The sequence below is a fragment of the Neoarius graeffei genome, chromosome 1, assembly GCF_027579695.1.
Source record: "Neoarius graeffei isolate fNeoGra1 chromosome 1, fNeoGra1.pri, whole genome shotgun sequence".
NCBI lineage: Eukaryota > Metazoa > Chordata > Actinopteri > Siluriformes > Ariidae > Neoarius > Neoarius graeffei.
This window is the reverse complement of record NC_083569.1, coordinates 86,776,461-86,792,423: the sequence shown is the minus strand read 5'-3', so window position 1 is coordinate 86,792,423 and position 15,963 is coordinate 86,776,461. Positions and strand designations below refer to the sequence as shown.

The following is a 15,963-nucleotide window of genomic DNA, read 5'->3' as shown; positions in this document are numbered from 1 at the left end:
CACCGTGAAAACTACATCATGGTATACAAAACAGCAAACAAACAACAAATCACCATACCGTTCTCACAGGTACAACATTTCTTAATTGAGACATCAATATTAAAACAAAGGCATTCACATTTGGTTCCAACACTTGATACAAAGTTACAAAAACTTCAAACAAAACATACCTCACTGCGCTCACCAAGGATGCAACATATAATCATTTCTCTTCTGTTGTAAAACAGGCGTCAAAATATCCTTTTCTTTTGCAGTGAAGCTTGAGTGGTGAAGCATGGATGTCAAGCCTTCTTAGCTCAAGCTCAAACAAAGCAGCTTCTTAATTGATCACACCTGGTTACTACCTTTATAAATCTCCCTCTTGTGGAGCTACAGTGTCACTTAAAGGACAAACAGCACCCCAAGTCCACACAAATACACACACACACACCCACCACCCACTCAACCTCACAACCCAACCACCCGAAAGCACAACAGAAATTCAATCAAATCTCACATTCGTAAACAACATAAAATACAAATGAAAACACATTTATGTAAGCTTCACTCAAGAAAACAACAAAACACTTACAAGGACTAGTGTGGTCCTTTACACCTCGCTTCCCTGTTTCTCTGCCAAGCTAGTCTGTACAGGTCTTTCTCTCCTTCTTTGGTCTTCAGTCTTTCGTACAACTCCTGGTATGCATCTGCTTTCTCCTTCACTACTGCTCTATTCGCCTTCTGTCTTGTCTCTCTGTATAACTGCCTGCTTTCCTCATCTCTCTGATCATCCCAATTCTTCTTTCCTAGCCTCTTTTCTTTTATAATTTCCTGCACTTCTTTGTTCCACCACCATGTCTCCTTGTCTTCCTTCCTCCTTCCCGATGACCACCCTAGCACCTTCCTTGCTGCCTCTCTCACTAGTACAGCAGTAGTATTCCAATCTTCTGGCAGATTCCATGACCACTCAATGCTTGTCTCGTTTCTTCCCTAAACTCCTTCTGATGTTCAACCCCTTAGTTTTCACCACTCAATCTTTGGCTCCACTATTTCACGCTTCCTCTTTTTCACTTTCAAGCTCATCCTGCACACGACCGCTTAACGTTGTCTAGCTACACTCTCCCCTGCCATCACTTTACAGTCTCTAATCTCCTTCAGGTTACCCCTTCTGCAGAGTATGTAGTCCACCTGTGTAGATCTTCCTCCACTCTTAAACATCACCCTGTGCTGCTCTTTCTTCTCAAAGTATGTATTGACTATTGCCAAATTCATCCTCTTTGAAAAATCAACCACCATTTGCCCTTCTAAATTTCTCTCTCTTACACCATATCTGCCCATCATGTCCTCATCTCCTCTGTTTCCATCACCAACATGTCTGTTGAAATCTGCTCCTATCAACACGCGCTCCTCCCTCGGTATACTTTCTACAACTTCATCCATCTTTTCCCAGAAAGACTCTGTAGGTATCATGCCGCCATCTTGTGTCAGAACTACAATTCCCAGGCAACTTCCGTGTGACCTACGTCACACGTGAGCGGGATCATCTACGTCAGTCCGCCATGCGCACATAAAACAATGGGACAATGCTTCCATCTTTGTCTCTCGCGTCTTGCTTCCGATGAATCTAGACGCATAAAGAGATGCTCTCCAACCCGAAAACACTTCTATCTTGCAAGATTCACCATCCAGCGCGTTCTGTGCCTAACCACTGGCCAAGGCAAAAGTCCAGAATAGCGCGATCTTTAAACTCAACCTGAGTTACAACCAGTTTACTTGTATTAGAAGTGACGTCACGACTGCAGCCCAGGCAGTTAAAAGTTAAGAAGCGATTGAATCCTTTTTAACTCAAAAGCGCTGTGCATCTCATTCTGATCAGAGACTTTTCCTCACGAATGCTGAGGTTCGGACCAAGAATCCTCTGCTTTCCACGGGAACCACCCAAGTGCTCTGCTGGACCCGAAAGTTTTCTACACCTCCATCATGAGCGGCTCATGTGCTCCCACGGCGAGGCCCGAAACTACACCGGCGAATAGTTCTTCATATCTTGCTAAAGGCAGGATTAAGTAAGATTTTGGCATTTGGGCATAATTAAGATAGTCTTAGGAATTTGCTTTTATTGAAATAGTGTGAATTTAAACCCAGGTTTATCTGTTACACTGTTAGACACGCAGCGTGTTGATTTATTTTGGTTCTATGTTCTCTCAATTGTTTAATAGATAGGCTGTACATGCTTCTCTCTTTCCCTTATTCCTCTCTGACTAACACTTTAATTTCCTTATCCTACATTTTGACCTTATCAAGGTTTCAGTGAGTTTGGTAATGTTATGAGTGTGGAATCTTTTTGTTACTGAGAAAACACGTGCTCAACAGGCCTGACCAGGCCTGATACACTTTAGACAGCTTCCCTTTGTCTTTAGCAACACGTGCTCAGTAGGCCTCACCAGGCCTAACAAACACACTTTAGCTAGGCCATAGGGCCTTTCACAAACACACTAGCAACACAAGGCTAATCTAGGCCTCCACCACGTGTAGTTAGCTACACGAGGCTAAACACATGGTCAAGTCCTTCACACACACACACACACACACACACAAGCACACATTAGCAACAGAGCTAATCCTTTGTTCTACTTGGATAACATTCCTTTGTTTTAGCTAGCAACAAGCTAGGCCATACACACACACACACACACACACCTCACTGCTTGTATATATTGATTTATTATTTTTATCTTTGTATAATAAATTCATTTATTAAACAAACTGTGTTTATTTGTGTGAACAATATCTGAAGTCCCCAATCTTCTCAAAGAATTCAAAAAGGTGCATATAAGTTATGTAATATGGTAAGTGATCGTAATAATTTGGAAATATACCATAATCTAGCTTTTTGGTAATTTATCCAGGATTAATGGTATGATTCACTAAATGAGTCATTGAACGATTCACTAAATGATTCACTAAATGATTCATTGAACGATTCACTGATTGAGACTGATTCTATGGTATGATTCAATTCAAATGAGTCAAAGTAGACGATTCAATGGGATTGATTCATTTTAATTATAACCTTCAAATTTAATGAGACTGATTTAACGAGATTGATCACTTAATTTCAATAATTAACTGATTGCACCCACAACTCTTTCTCTTCATTCTCACATCTAACCTGTGGGGCGTACGCACACACAACATTGACTAACACTCCTTGAATCTCCAACTTCATGCCTATCACTCTGACACCCTCTTCACATCAATCACACTGTTGACCAACTCCCCCCTCAAAACAATACCAACACCATTTCTCTTTCCATCAACTCCAGAATAAAACAACTTGCATCCACCTCCAATGTTCTTGACCTTGCTTCCTTTCCACCTCATCTCCTGCACACACAAAACGTCCAACTTCCTTCTTTCCATCATACCTACTAACACTCTCACTCTGCCAGTCAATGTTCCCACATGCAGTGTTCCTACCCTCAATTCTAAGCTCCTTCCCTTCCATCTTTCATGCTCTTTCCTAACACGCCTCCCCCCTCTCTTTCTCCTTCTCTGTTTTGGGGCAACAGTAGCACACTTTCCACCGGCACCCTGTTGACCAACAGTACCAGAGGTGGTCGTTGTTAACCCGGGCCCCGACCGATCCAGTATGGCATTTCTGTTTTCAATCTGCATGTTAGATTTGGCACAGTTTTACGCCGGATGCCCTTCCTGACGCAACCCTCTCCAATTTATCCTGGCTTGGTACCGGCACCAAGCGTACGCTTATGCATCCCCAGTGGCTGGATTATGTTCTAAGGGGGAACAGTAGAAAGATATACAAGGGTGGCTGTAGCAACTGCTTTAAGGGGTAAAGAGTTAAAGCAGAAATCTCCAACACACAGCTTGACCATGTGCACGTGTGCTAATGTGGAGATGTGCAGCCAAAACAAACCAAGCCACGATACAGACAGACAGGCAAGAAAGCACTGCAGGACAGACAGACATGATGCAAAAGATGTGGAGCTACAAAAGGGCACAGCTGGCAACAATGCCCAGCAAGAGAAGCAGTGTGTAATCGCTGCAGAAAAAAGGGACATTACCCGAGAGTGTGCAGAACAAAAAAAAAACTGTATGAAGTGAGTGTTGCTACTGAGACTGAGGAGGATGATGATGATGAAGTCACATTCCTGGGCTTACTGTCAGCTGAGGCAAAGGCCAGTCCATGTATGACAGACAGAAAGGTGGACAACCACAATGCAGTGTTTAAAATCTACCCTGGAGCAGATGTCACAGCAGTTCCAGAAACTGTCCATCCAGGGCCAATTCAGCAGGCTGGTGAAGCCTACAAAAATTCTGCAGGGGCCAGGAGGCACGCATCTCAAGGTAAAAGACATGTTCACAGCCACTCTCAGGAAGAACAGTAAGAGCACCACAGAGGACATCTATGTTGTGAAAGGGCTGAGCATGCCACTGCTAGGCCAAATAGCTGCCACAGCATTGCAGCTGGTCGCTAGAGTGGAGAACATCAGCCTGGGCTCTAAAGAGACTGTAAAAAAGGAGTTTCCAAAGCTTTTTAGTCTGTCTGGCTTTTTAGTCACACTAAAAGGCAAGTGAGTACTCAAAGAGCAGGATAAAGTTCCTGGGGCAGGTCATTAAGGCATCGGGGTCAGCGCAGACTCTGATGAGGTGAACACTGTCAGAGCCATGAAGGAGCCAAACAACATCAGCAAGGTGAGATGCTTTCTGGGGATGACAAACCATCTTGGGAAGTTCCTGTTTCACTTGGTGGAGAAAACATGTCCCCTCAGAGACCTACTGAAAAAGTCCAACATGTGGGCCTGGGGGCCACAGCAGCAGCAGGCTTTTGATCACATCAAAGCAGAACTGACGTCACCTACAGGGCTGACACTGTATTACCCGAATGCTGAAACACTCGTCTCTGCCGATTCATCCTCATTTGGGTTGGGCACCGTACTTCTCCAGCAGTAGACACAGGATGGAAACCAGTGGCATATTCTTCGAGAGCCCTCAGCAGCACCGAACAGCAATACGCCCAGATCGAGAAGGAGGTACTCACCTCAACATGGGCCTGTGAGAGGTTTGGTGAGTTCCTTATAGGGAAAAGCTTCCATATTGAGACTGACCACAAACCTCTAGTTCCCCTGCTGGACTCCAAGAGCTTAGATGAACTCCCATCATGCATACAGCATCTGCGCATGAGACTAATGAGGTTCTCCTATACCATCTCACATGTGGCTGGCAAAAACATCGCAACTGCAGATGTGCTATCCAGAGCTCCTGTCAGCAACATGGCCGACGTCTGCAAGAGGAAGAACTCAACCTGTATGTTGATTCTGTCATTGCAAGCCTGCCAGTGACAGAAGAGAGACTCAGAGAAATACAGACACATCAGGACAACGACACCATTCTCCAGCAACTAAAGAAGTTCTGTGTGGAGGGATGGCCAGATAAGTTCTCTATTGAATGAGTGTTCCAGCTCTATCTGCCATTCTCAGGTGAGCTCACAGCCCATAACGGTCTGCTACTCTATGACAGCAGGATAGTAATCCCAGCATGACTCAGAGCAGACGTGCTGTCCAAGCTGCACGAGGGTCACCTGGGAATAACCAAATGCAGGGAGAGAACTAAGCACTTGGTGTGGTGACTGGGCCTCAGCAGAGAGCTGACAAAAATGATCAAGAATTGTGACATGTGCCTGCGAGAGAACAAATCTCAGAGAAACGATGCTACCTACAGAGTTCCCATCAAGGCTGTGGTCCACTGTAGGAGCAGATCTGTTTCAGACAGGAAACAAGCATCATTGTAGACTATTTCTCAAGATACTTTGAAGTGGCCAGACTAACATCCATGATGTCAGAAGCAGTGATCAAGTGCTTCAAGTCTATCTTTGCACATCACGGGATACCAGAAGTGTGCTCGGACAACGGGCCACAGTTTGCTTCTGAGCCCTTCAGAAAGTTTGCTCAGGATTGGAGCTTCAGACATATGACATCCAGTCCCCATTTCCCATAGAGCAATGGGGAGGCAGAGCACGCTTTTAAGGACAATTAAAAGTCTTCTCAAGAAATCCAGCGATCCTTACCTCGGCCTTATGGCCTACCGTGCTGCACCTCTGGCGAATGGATATAGTCCCACAGAACTCCTCATGGGGAGGAGAATAAGAACAACTATTCCTGTCATTCCATCCTAGCTCAACCCAAGATGTGCAGACATGGAAAACTGAAAACAACAGAACAGAGATACAGACAAAAACAGCAACAAAACTGAGATTGCAGACAGCGAGCACATGACATGCCGCACCTGCGACCTGGAGATCAGGTGTGGGTCAAAGATATGCTCGAAATAGGCACAGTTTTGTCTACAGCAGGCACTCCAAGGTCCTACTTCATTGAGACACCTAGAGGCACCTTGTGTAGAAACAGATACCACCTCTCGCCAACCCCTGGAGGGCCTGAAACACTGACTAACTTACCTGAGACAACACCTGAAAATACTGCCCCTGATGCAGTGACTACTCATGTCACACCTGAGGTCCAGCAAGATGGCAGTCAGCAGACTCCAGTGTGTGAGCAATGCTTTCCTACCAGAATCAGGGCGTCTCCAGTGTACCTGAAAGACTTTGTTTGTTCATAGATTTAGAATCTGAGTTAGCGATGGGACAGAATAATTCCCACACTCAAGTGGAGGGTTTGGGTCGTCCACCCCATCCCTCGTAGATAGGAGAAGAACAGTTGATTGCTGAAAAGACTCCTTTTAAAGACTATTTCATTATTTTGTTGTTATAATAAGAACCTCCTATAAAGAAACGCTAGATGTGTTTACTGAAGTATACACTGAAACATGTTTCATTGCTTACCAAGCACTTATGCTGAAAGGAGTTAAAATGTTTACATCAGCACAGGCTGAAAAGTGTTTTGTTGTTGACTTAGCAATAGTGTTTCACAGCTAAACATTATGGTAAAAGGCAGGGTAAGCCATAAGTGTTCTTATTAATATTGATCCGGTTAATACTTGAGTTAAAACACTGTCATATATGTTACATCTGTAAAGTGAATATTTCTCCATTTACAGTTTTCATACTGTTTACTAAGGCCTACTCATGCATCTTCCCAGGGAAGATCCTGTATTTAGAAAGGGGAATGTAGTATTCGGTAAAATACCTGGGTAGGAACCTTGTGGACTTGTATTGTGTTGCACGGAGGAGCATAATAAAGTATGGAATAAACCGACAAGAGGATGTCAAACATCCTGTGTCAAGCCTCCAGATATTACTCCAGTGTGAATATAAATAACAGAACAGTGTTTGCTCTCACTTTCACAGCTTTCCATGGAAAAGGGACCTGAATCACCAAAGTCATCACTGCAGTAAAACCTGATGTGGATGAAGGGCTCTGAATTGAGGAGTTTCGCATGAAATGTCTTTGGAAAACGTCTGAAAAAGCTTCTTTCCTCTGACAGTTTTTATCACTCATGTTTTTGTTTTCCATGCAGCCCTACTGTGAAGCAGTCGGTCTCCTCAGTTCCCAAATGTTTACAGAGTGTTATTAAACGTAGAAGTGATGCTGCACAGTGGTAAACATGCCCCTGTCCCAACTCTTTTGAAACATGTTGCTGACATCAAATTCAAAAGGAGCATATAGTTTTCAAAAAACAATAAAATTTCTCAGTTTCAATATTTGATATGTTGTCTTTGTACCATTTTCAATGAAGTATCAGGTTTCCATGATTTGCAAATTATTGGATTCTGTTTTTATTTACAGTTTACACAGTGTCCCAACTTTTTTGGAATTGTGGTTGGAGAAAGAAGTTGAAGTATGACATGGACTGCACAAAGGGAACTAATTGCACCACACAGTAGTTCAAAGTAACAGCCTGTGAAACAGGTTCTGCAGTAATCGTACTTGTTGTGAAAGCTGCTGTCATTGTTTCTTTGGCATCTCTCCATGTCACTCTGAACAGCAGCATTCTTTGTGACTCATTCTGGGAACTGAGTGTTCAGTGGCTGGGGTGTGATCTGATCATATTTCTGATCCACCATTTCCAGCTCTGCTTGTTCTGGACTAAAAAGTTGTCTTTATGCAATCCACATAGTCTAAACACATAATTTTTAACCTCTAGTATTTAATTTGTCCAATGAAATCTGTACAAGAACAGAAAGATTATTACAAGAGTTGGCAACAGGTTCAAATCAAACCATAAGTGATATGTTTACACAGATTTACTACTGAACACACATCTGTTTATTGGATAACAAGTTGATTCTTACTATAAATAGGTGGTACAGGCACTTCTCGAACCACTTCCTCTCCAGGTTTAGATTTGGGAAACATCACTCTGAAGTACTTTGTCCCCTGTTTAGATAACTTACAATCCTGGTGCACATTTTCAATAAAACGGAGACTTACAAGCACGTGTCTAAAAAGTTGATTATTAAAAGATAATAGAAATGTAATTCTGAGATTTTCATGATCTAAAAGTATAGGTATTGTATGTCGAGATACCAATCTCAGTTCTTAATTCAGTAAATTATATATACTGGACCTGCAAAATGTCCCTTACCATGAAAAGCCAATCATCTTTGGGTGCCAGTGATTAAGGGTGGCATGAAAGCCCTCTATGCAGCTTGTCTGTGCATCAGGTGAAAGTTTCTCAATATCACTGAGGAGAGTTGTTTTTGTTAATTTGCTCTTCAGTTTGCCATAAGCAGGTGTTCCTGAGGGGAAAAAAAAGCTCCACAAATGTGCTCGTGAATAAAAAGGGGTTCCTGGTGTGGACTAAAAACAGCTAAGGAACCCTGTAAATTATGGGAAACTGGTTTTACAAGAAGAAACGAGGGTTAAAATAGAATAAAAACAGCAGTTTTAATCCATTTCCTTGGTTGAAGCTCCATGATTACAGTTCTTAAACAGGGGATCAGGGTGATTGTTGTGTTTGTTTGCATGATGTTACATGAAAGTGAGCCACTTTACTTTGATAAGAGCACCAAACCCAGGTGCTGTAGATGTTGCACACCAGTACATGTGCCGGCGAATACCCTTCATCCACTCACTAATGTTTTGGCACCTCTTTTCTTTGCTTGCTTGGAGGAGCTTCTTGGTGACTGATCTCGCCACATGCCAGATATCATAAAAATGATTGGTCTCCTTGCATTCTTCACTTATCCACTTTTCAAGCCCTCGATGCCGGTCTGATATAAATGTCCTCATGGACACCCCATCATTAGTTAGTGATGCAAAAGACCTTTTTGCTCCTTCCAGTTCTGTCTGTTGACTGCCACCAGTTTCATTTGCCTGTAAAATGTTCAAGAAGGGGTGGCATTGTGGTGTAGTGGTTAGCGCTGTCGCCTCACAGCAAGAAGGTCCGGGTTCGAGCCCCGTAGCCGGCGAGGGCCTTTCTGTGTGGAGTTTGCATGTTCTCCCCATGTCCGCGTGGGTTTCCTCCGGGTGCTCCGGTTTTCCCCACAGTCCAAAGACATGCAGGTTAGGTTAACTGGTGACTCTAAATTGACCGTAGGTGTGAATGTGAGTGTGAATGGTTGTCTGTGTCTATTGCCGCTTTTCCACTACAAACGCGGCTGAGCCGTGCCGTGCCGAGTCGAGCTGAGTCGAGCTGAGCGGGGCTGTTGGAGTTGCATTTCGACTACAACCGCGCTGAACCGTGCTGGCTGGAAGTGGGTGGACACATTGGGTGGAGTTAGCGAAAGTGGGTGGACGTCACGTGATGTCGTTAAGCAGCGCAAACAGTGACATCAGTGACAGTGGCGGAACAAGTCAGAGCCGGGCCGGGGGCGGGGCAAATGACCGGGCCCTTTATTAAAGCTTATCATAACATCATTTTAGGCTACAAAATGTCCACAACTGCGGTGTTTACCAATTTCAACACTACCGGGTGCAACTATATGTTATTTAGTACATCAAGTCCTTCAAACGAACATGTAACTCAGAAACAAAAAACATTAGGATACTGTACATGGCTCATAATAAAACATCAATAGCCTATACTGCGCACATTATTTGAAGGGCATACGAATGAGCGCTCAGAGTGGTGACAGGAAGAGTCAGAAATAAAAGGAGGGCGGTGCAAACCTCACTGAATGCACTGTGTTTACCAATTTCAACACTACGGGGTGCAACTATGTTATTTTGTACATTAAGTCCTTCAAACGAACATGTAACTCAGAAACAAAAAAACATTAGGCGACATACTGTACATGACTCATAATAAAACATCAATAGCCTACTGCGCGCATTATTTGAAGGGCATACGACGAGCCTTGCGCTCCGCAAACTCGTCCACGATGCTCTGTCACTGATTCAGTGAGCTTTTAAGCGGTAGTCTCACAACCCGGATAGTAAACAATAAACATGGAGGACATGGAGTCGTTAGTTTTGCTGGTCTTGGTGCTGTGGCTTGTTGTCACCGACAACGCCAACAGATACTGGCAAGAGCGTATAGATGAGGCGAGGCGCATAAGGCTTCAGAAATTCTCGCAATTCGTAATTCTTCTTCTTCCGGGTTTGCGGTGTTTACAGATCCCAGCGCGCTCGTGGGGCGTGTGTGGGCATGTGAGGACACGCCTCCTCACCAATCAGTGCACAGGGGAGTGTCTGCTCACGCCCCCAACCTCACTCAGCACGGCTTGGCTCGCTTCAGCCCCACTCCAAAACCGTGCGAGTTTTAGGGGCTAAGCAGGGCTGAAACGAGCTGAGTCGTGCTGGTTTTTGGTAGTCGAAACGCGAGCCGTGTCGGGCTGAAGTGAGCTGAAGCGAGCTGAAGTGAGCTGAAAAAGGGTAGTGGAAAAGGGCCATATGTGTCAGCCCTGTGATGACCTGGCAACTTGTCCAGGGTGTACCCCGCCTTTCGCCCGTAGTCAGCTGGGATAGGCTCCAGCTTGCCTGCGACCCTGTAGAACAGGATAAAGCAGCTAGAGATAATGAGATGAGATGTTCAAGAAGATAAATTATTTGTTCTCGCACATAAATGGGGCATTATAGCACTGATTTGATCAAATGAAAATCATATTATGAAACTGAATATTGCAGTCAGCTGGGATTTGGGTATTTAAAAATGAATTTTTTTTAGATGGGCTTTTATTACAGGGTCTGTGGTTACAAATAAACCAAAAATAGTGTGTTTTGGTATCTACTGGTTGACTTTAACTCCACAAGTAGCAGGAAACTCACCTGAACAAGTTCAAAATGTACAGTTTCATTGATGGATGACAATACCTGGTGTAAACACCATATTTTGCCGAGGGTCCCATGGAAATGAAATGACCATCTCCAGACCATACCACTTGACTCATCCCCTTCACTTTGTCCACAAGATTTTTTCTGTCTGTCTGCCAGTAGTGAAATACAGATGGGAATAGAAGTTGTTTCTGGTGAGCAAAGAATGGACGAGCAGAATACACAGCAAGACTCCTATGTGGAAATATCAACAAAACTTTGCTGATTGATTCTCCAGCCTTCAGCACAGCAAAACTTAGCATGATGTGACCAGCTGGATGTCGCTCCAAGACAAATGGCTGAGATTACCAGACAAAGCTGACAGTGCCATGTGTACACTGTTGTGTAACGATGACCATCGTTCCATTCCCTCATCCACACCTTGGGCTTTTCCTCTTTACAATTGAAGCAGAAAAGAGAAAACACCCTAAAAAGCAAATTATAAAGTACATTGAACTTTGGCTCATTGCATTCTGGAATTGTTGAAACAACCCTTAAAAGAAAAAAAAAACTGGATTATTATTATTATTATTATTATTATTATTATGCTAAAGAGCATGAGAAAAACAATTTCTCCAACAAACAAAATTCAAAATTCTTACCTCACATTGTTGTCTCCAAGTTCAGTTTTCCTTCTCTGTCCCATCAGTTATACTTTATTCATCATCCATGGACTCGGAGTGCGAACACTTGTGCTGGAAAGTGGTTGTGGCAGCGGGGGCGTGGTCAAGCGCCGGTTTGTGACAGGAGGGCGGAGCCAGGGAAGGTGAGTGGCAGAATCACTACACCTGACGGTAATTAACCTGTTTGTGTGTCTTCCCAGTAACCGTGCCCTATTTAAGGAGGCAGAGGGAGAGCAGAGGAGAGCTCTTCCCGGGACAAGAACACAGCGTGTGTGTTTATCAGAATAAAGCTTTTTTGTTATACTGAAAAGTCTGGCAATAAAAGCCTATTTCGTACCTGAAGCTTTGTCCTGCCGTCCTCTGTGCTCCACCCACACCTCAGAGAGCCTACAGTGGTGCCGAAACCCAGGAAAAAGGTGGAGCACCAACCCCGCAGCCCCATGGAATCCTCCCCGTTCGCGGACCTGGTCCATGCCCTTGCCACGGCACAGCAAAGCCAGCACCAGGCACTCGTCACGCTCCGAAAGGAGCAAGAGCGGCGCTTCGAAGCCCTGGTGCTGGCCCAGCAGGAAGATCGCGAGGCATTCCGGCATCTCCTCGCGTCGGCGGGGTCCACCAGCGCCCCGGCCGCGGGCCCATCTCCCCTCACCGTGACCAAGATTGGCCCGCAGGATGACCCCGAGGCGTTCCTCACATTGTTCGAACAGGTCGCCGAAGCCTCGGGGTGGCCAATGGAGCAGCGCGCGGCGCGCCTCCTCCCCCTCCTGACGGGAGAGGCGCAGCTGGCCGCGCTACAGCTCCCCGCCGACCGCCGGCTGGCCTACGCGGACCTTCGCCGGGCCTTCCTCCAGTGCGTGGGACGCACACCAGAACAACAGCGCCAGCGCTTCCACGCGCTGCGGTTGGAGAAAGTCGGCCGGCCGTTTGCGTTCGGCCAGCAGCTCCGGGACGCCTGCTGGCGGTGGCTGAGGGCCGACGATCGTGACGCCGAGGGAATCATCGATCAGGTGGCGCTAGAGCAGTTCATTGCGCACTTACCAGCCGGAACCGCGGAGTGGGTCCAGTGCCACCGCCCGGCGTCGCTGGATCAGGCAGTAGGACTGGCGGAGGATCATTTGGCGGCTGTTCCGGGGGCAGGACAACCGACGACGTCTTCTCTTCTCTCCTCTTCTCTCTCTCTTTCTCCCCTCCCTTCTGTGTCCCGTCCTCACCCCATTCCCCCACCACGGAGGCGGGGGCCGGCTCCACCCCAGCCGGCCCGCCGCACCCGTGGTGCCCTCCCGTTTCTCCCTTCTGTGTCTGTCTCTCCCCCCCCTCAGGTAAGTGAGCCCCAGAGCACTAGTGCAGAGGGAAAGCCCGGGCCGGTTTGCTGGTGCTGCGGGGAGCCGGGCCACCTGCAACAACAGTGTGCAGCAATGGAGGTGGGTGCGGTGGTACGGATCCCCGACGCGCCAGAAGCTGCCCTTGATCGGGCCAGAGCGTATCGCATACCGGTGAGTGTCCAAGGGGCTACATATCAGGCGTTGGTGGATTCTGGTTGCAATCAGACCTCGATCCGCCAAAGCCTGGTGCAAGACGAGGCATTGGGGGGAGCACAGGGGGTGAAGGTGTTGTGTGTGCACGGGGATGTTCACAGCTACCCTTTGGTGTCGGTCCACATATATTTCAGAGGGGAAAAATCTATAGTGAAGGCGGCGGTTAATCCTCGCCTTACCCACTCTTTAATTTTGGGGACTGATTGGCCAGGATTTCGGGGTTTAATGATGCGCCTAGTAAAGAGTGGGTCCTGCCATTTGATAGGGGGAGGTCCCGGTGTCGCTTTGGCTGGAGCTTCTGTCGCAGAGCCATCTGCGTCATCTCCGTAACAGAGTGAGGAGCCGCCGGCTCCTCCTCTTTCTGTTGGGGAATCCCTCGCGGATTTCCCATTAGAACAATCGCGAGACGAGATTCTGCGACATGTGTTTGACCAAGTGAGAGTAATCGATGGTCAAACGCTCCAGCCGAACGCCACCCCGTCCTTCCCCTATTTTTCTATTATGAAGGATAGATTATACCAAGTGACGCAGGACACTCAGACGAAAGAGCGAGTCACACAGCTGTTAATTCCAAAGAGCCACCGGGAATTGGTATTTCAGGCGGCTCATTTTAATCCCATGGCTGGACACCTAGGGCAGGATAAGACACTAGCCCGGATAATGGCCCGATTCTATTGGCCGGGGATTCGCGGCGATGTCCGTAAGTGGTGTACGGCGTGCCGCGAATGCCAGTTAGTAAATCCAGCGGCCATTCCAAAAGCCCCTTTGCGCCCCTTACCATTAATCGAGACCCCGTTCGAAAGAATTGGGATGGATCTCGTCGGGCCATTAGATCGGTCAACACGAGGGTACCGCTTTATATTGGTTCTGGTGGACTATGCAATGCGATACCCAGAAGCGGTGCCTCTTCGCAACATCTCAGCACGCAGTATTGCGGAGGCCCTCTTCCACGTCATCTCCCGGGTTGGAATCCCGAAAGAGATTCTGACTGACCAAGGCACCTCGTTTATGTCACGAACACTGAGCGAACTGAATGGGCTTTTAGGTATTAAGCCGATGTTGGGGTTCACCCAGAAAGAGACCCTGATTCCTTCATGAGCCCCCTCGGATCCGAGGACGATAATGATCAGGTCAAGAAAAACAGACTGTTAGGGTTTTGCTGGGATTCGAACCTGGTTCGTTGGTGTGATGATCCAGCAAACCCCCACTAGGCCACCAGGGGAATGACTCAAATGCAGAGGCGTGAGGCGGAAGTAGAAAAAGTAACAAAAGGTTTATTTATACTATGTACACTATATACAACCCAGGGCAAAACAAAAAAAAACAAAAACAGAGTATAATTCAAAAAGAAAAAGGCAAAAATGCAAAAGCTCAGAAGATCCACAAAACACAGTACAGAGGAAACTGGAGATAAACATAACAGCACAAAGACTCCGTGACAAGAGGACTGAACTCAGGGGTATAAATACACAAACTAATTAAGGACACAGGTGAAGATAATTAGGACTAACAGGCAATTAACCAAAAAAAACACAAAACACAGGAAGTGGCGGCCTCTAGAGGCCAAAACAAATATGACACGAAAAGGAAATAACAGCGGCCTCTAGAGGCCAAAACAGTCCAAGTCCTAACAGGACCCCCCCCTCTAGGAGCGTCTCCTGACATTCCCAGGGCGATCCGGATGGGCCGAATGGAAGTCCCGACACAGTTCTTTATCCAGGACATCCCGAGCAGGAACCCAGCAGCGCTCCTCAGGACCATAGCCCTCCCAGTCCACCAGATATTGCAACCCGCCGCGGACCCGGCGGGAGTCAAGCAGGCGATGCACAGTGAACACAGTCTGCCCCTGGAAGATGCGGGGGGGTGGGGGGTTCCTAGGGGCAGGGGCATACGTAGACGTCAGTACAGGCCGCAACAGGGAAACATGGAAAGTGGGGTTGATCCTCAGAGTCCGGGGCAACTGGAGCCGGTAGGAGACAGGGTTCACCCTGCGCACCACCTTGAAGGGGCCAATGTAGCGAGGAGCAAGCTTGCGGTTCTCCACCCGCAGCGGAAGGTCCTTAGTGGACAGCCAAACCCGCTGCCCAGGGCGGAAAGTGTGTGCAGGTCTTCTATGGCGGTTGGCCTGAGTCTGGTTGGTTCTGGAGGTCTGTATGAGGGTCTTCCTGACCTTGCTCCAGGTCTTGCGACACCGTCTCACATATTGGTTGACCGAGGGCACCCCCGCGTCCTCCTCCTGGTCTGGGAACAGAGGTGGCTGGAACCCGAATTGGCACTGGAATGGCGACAGCTTGGTGGCCGATGACTGCAGGGTGTTGTGGGCGTACTCTGCCCATGGCAGCCAGGTGCTCCACGATGTTGGGTTATCCATAGCCAGGCCTCGCAGGGTGGTTTCCAGCTCCTGGTTGAGCCTCTCCGTCTGACCATTGGACTGTGGGTGAAACCCAGAGGAGAGGCTGGCAGTGGCTCCGATGATCTTGCAGAATCCGTGCCACACTCGGGAGGAGAACTGGGGCCCTCGGTCTGAGACGATGTCCTGTGGAAGACCAAAGACTCGGAAGACATGATTAAATATAAGTTTCGCTGTTTCAAGAG

At 47.0% G+C, this 15,963-nt stretch overlaps 1 long non-coding RNA gene across 1 annotated transcript; it reads right to left on the bottom strand.

The window, feature by feature from the left end:
- Positions 1 to 8,199: 8,199 nt before the first annotated feature.
- On the bottom strand, positions 8,200 to 9,665 carry LOC132866029 (uncharacterized). The gene is made up of 2 exons (XR_009650544.1): positions 8,542 to 9,665; positions 8,200 to 8,354 (listed from the first exon to the last, which is right to left on the bottom strand). It is a non-coding gene; the product is annotated as an uncharacterized LOC132866029 (long non-coding RNA).
- Between the last annotated feature and the right edge of the window lie 6,298 nt (positions 9,666 to 15,963).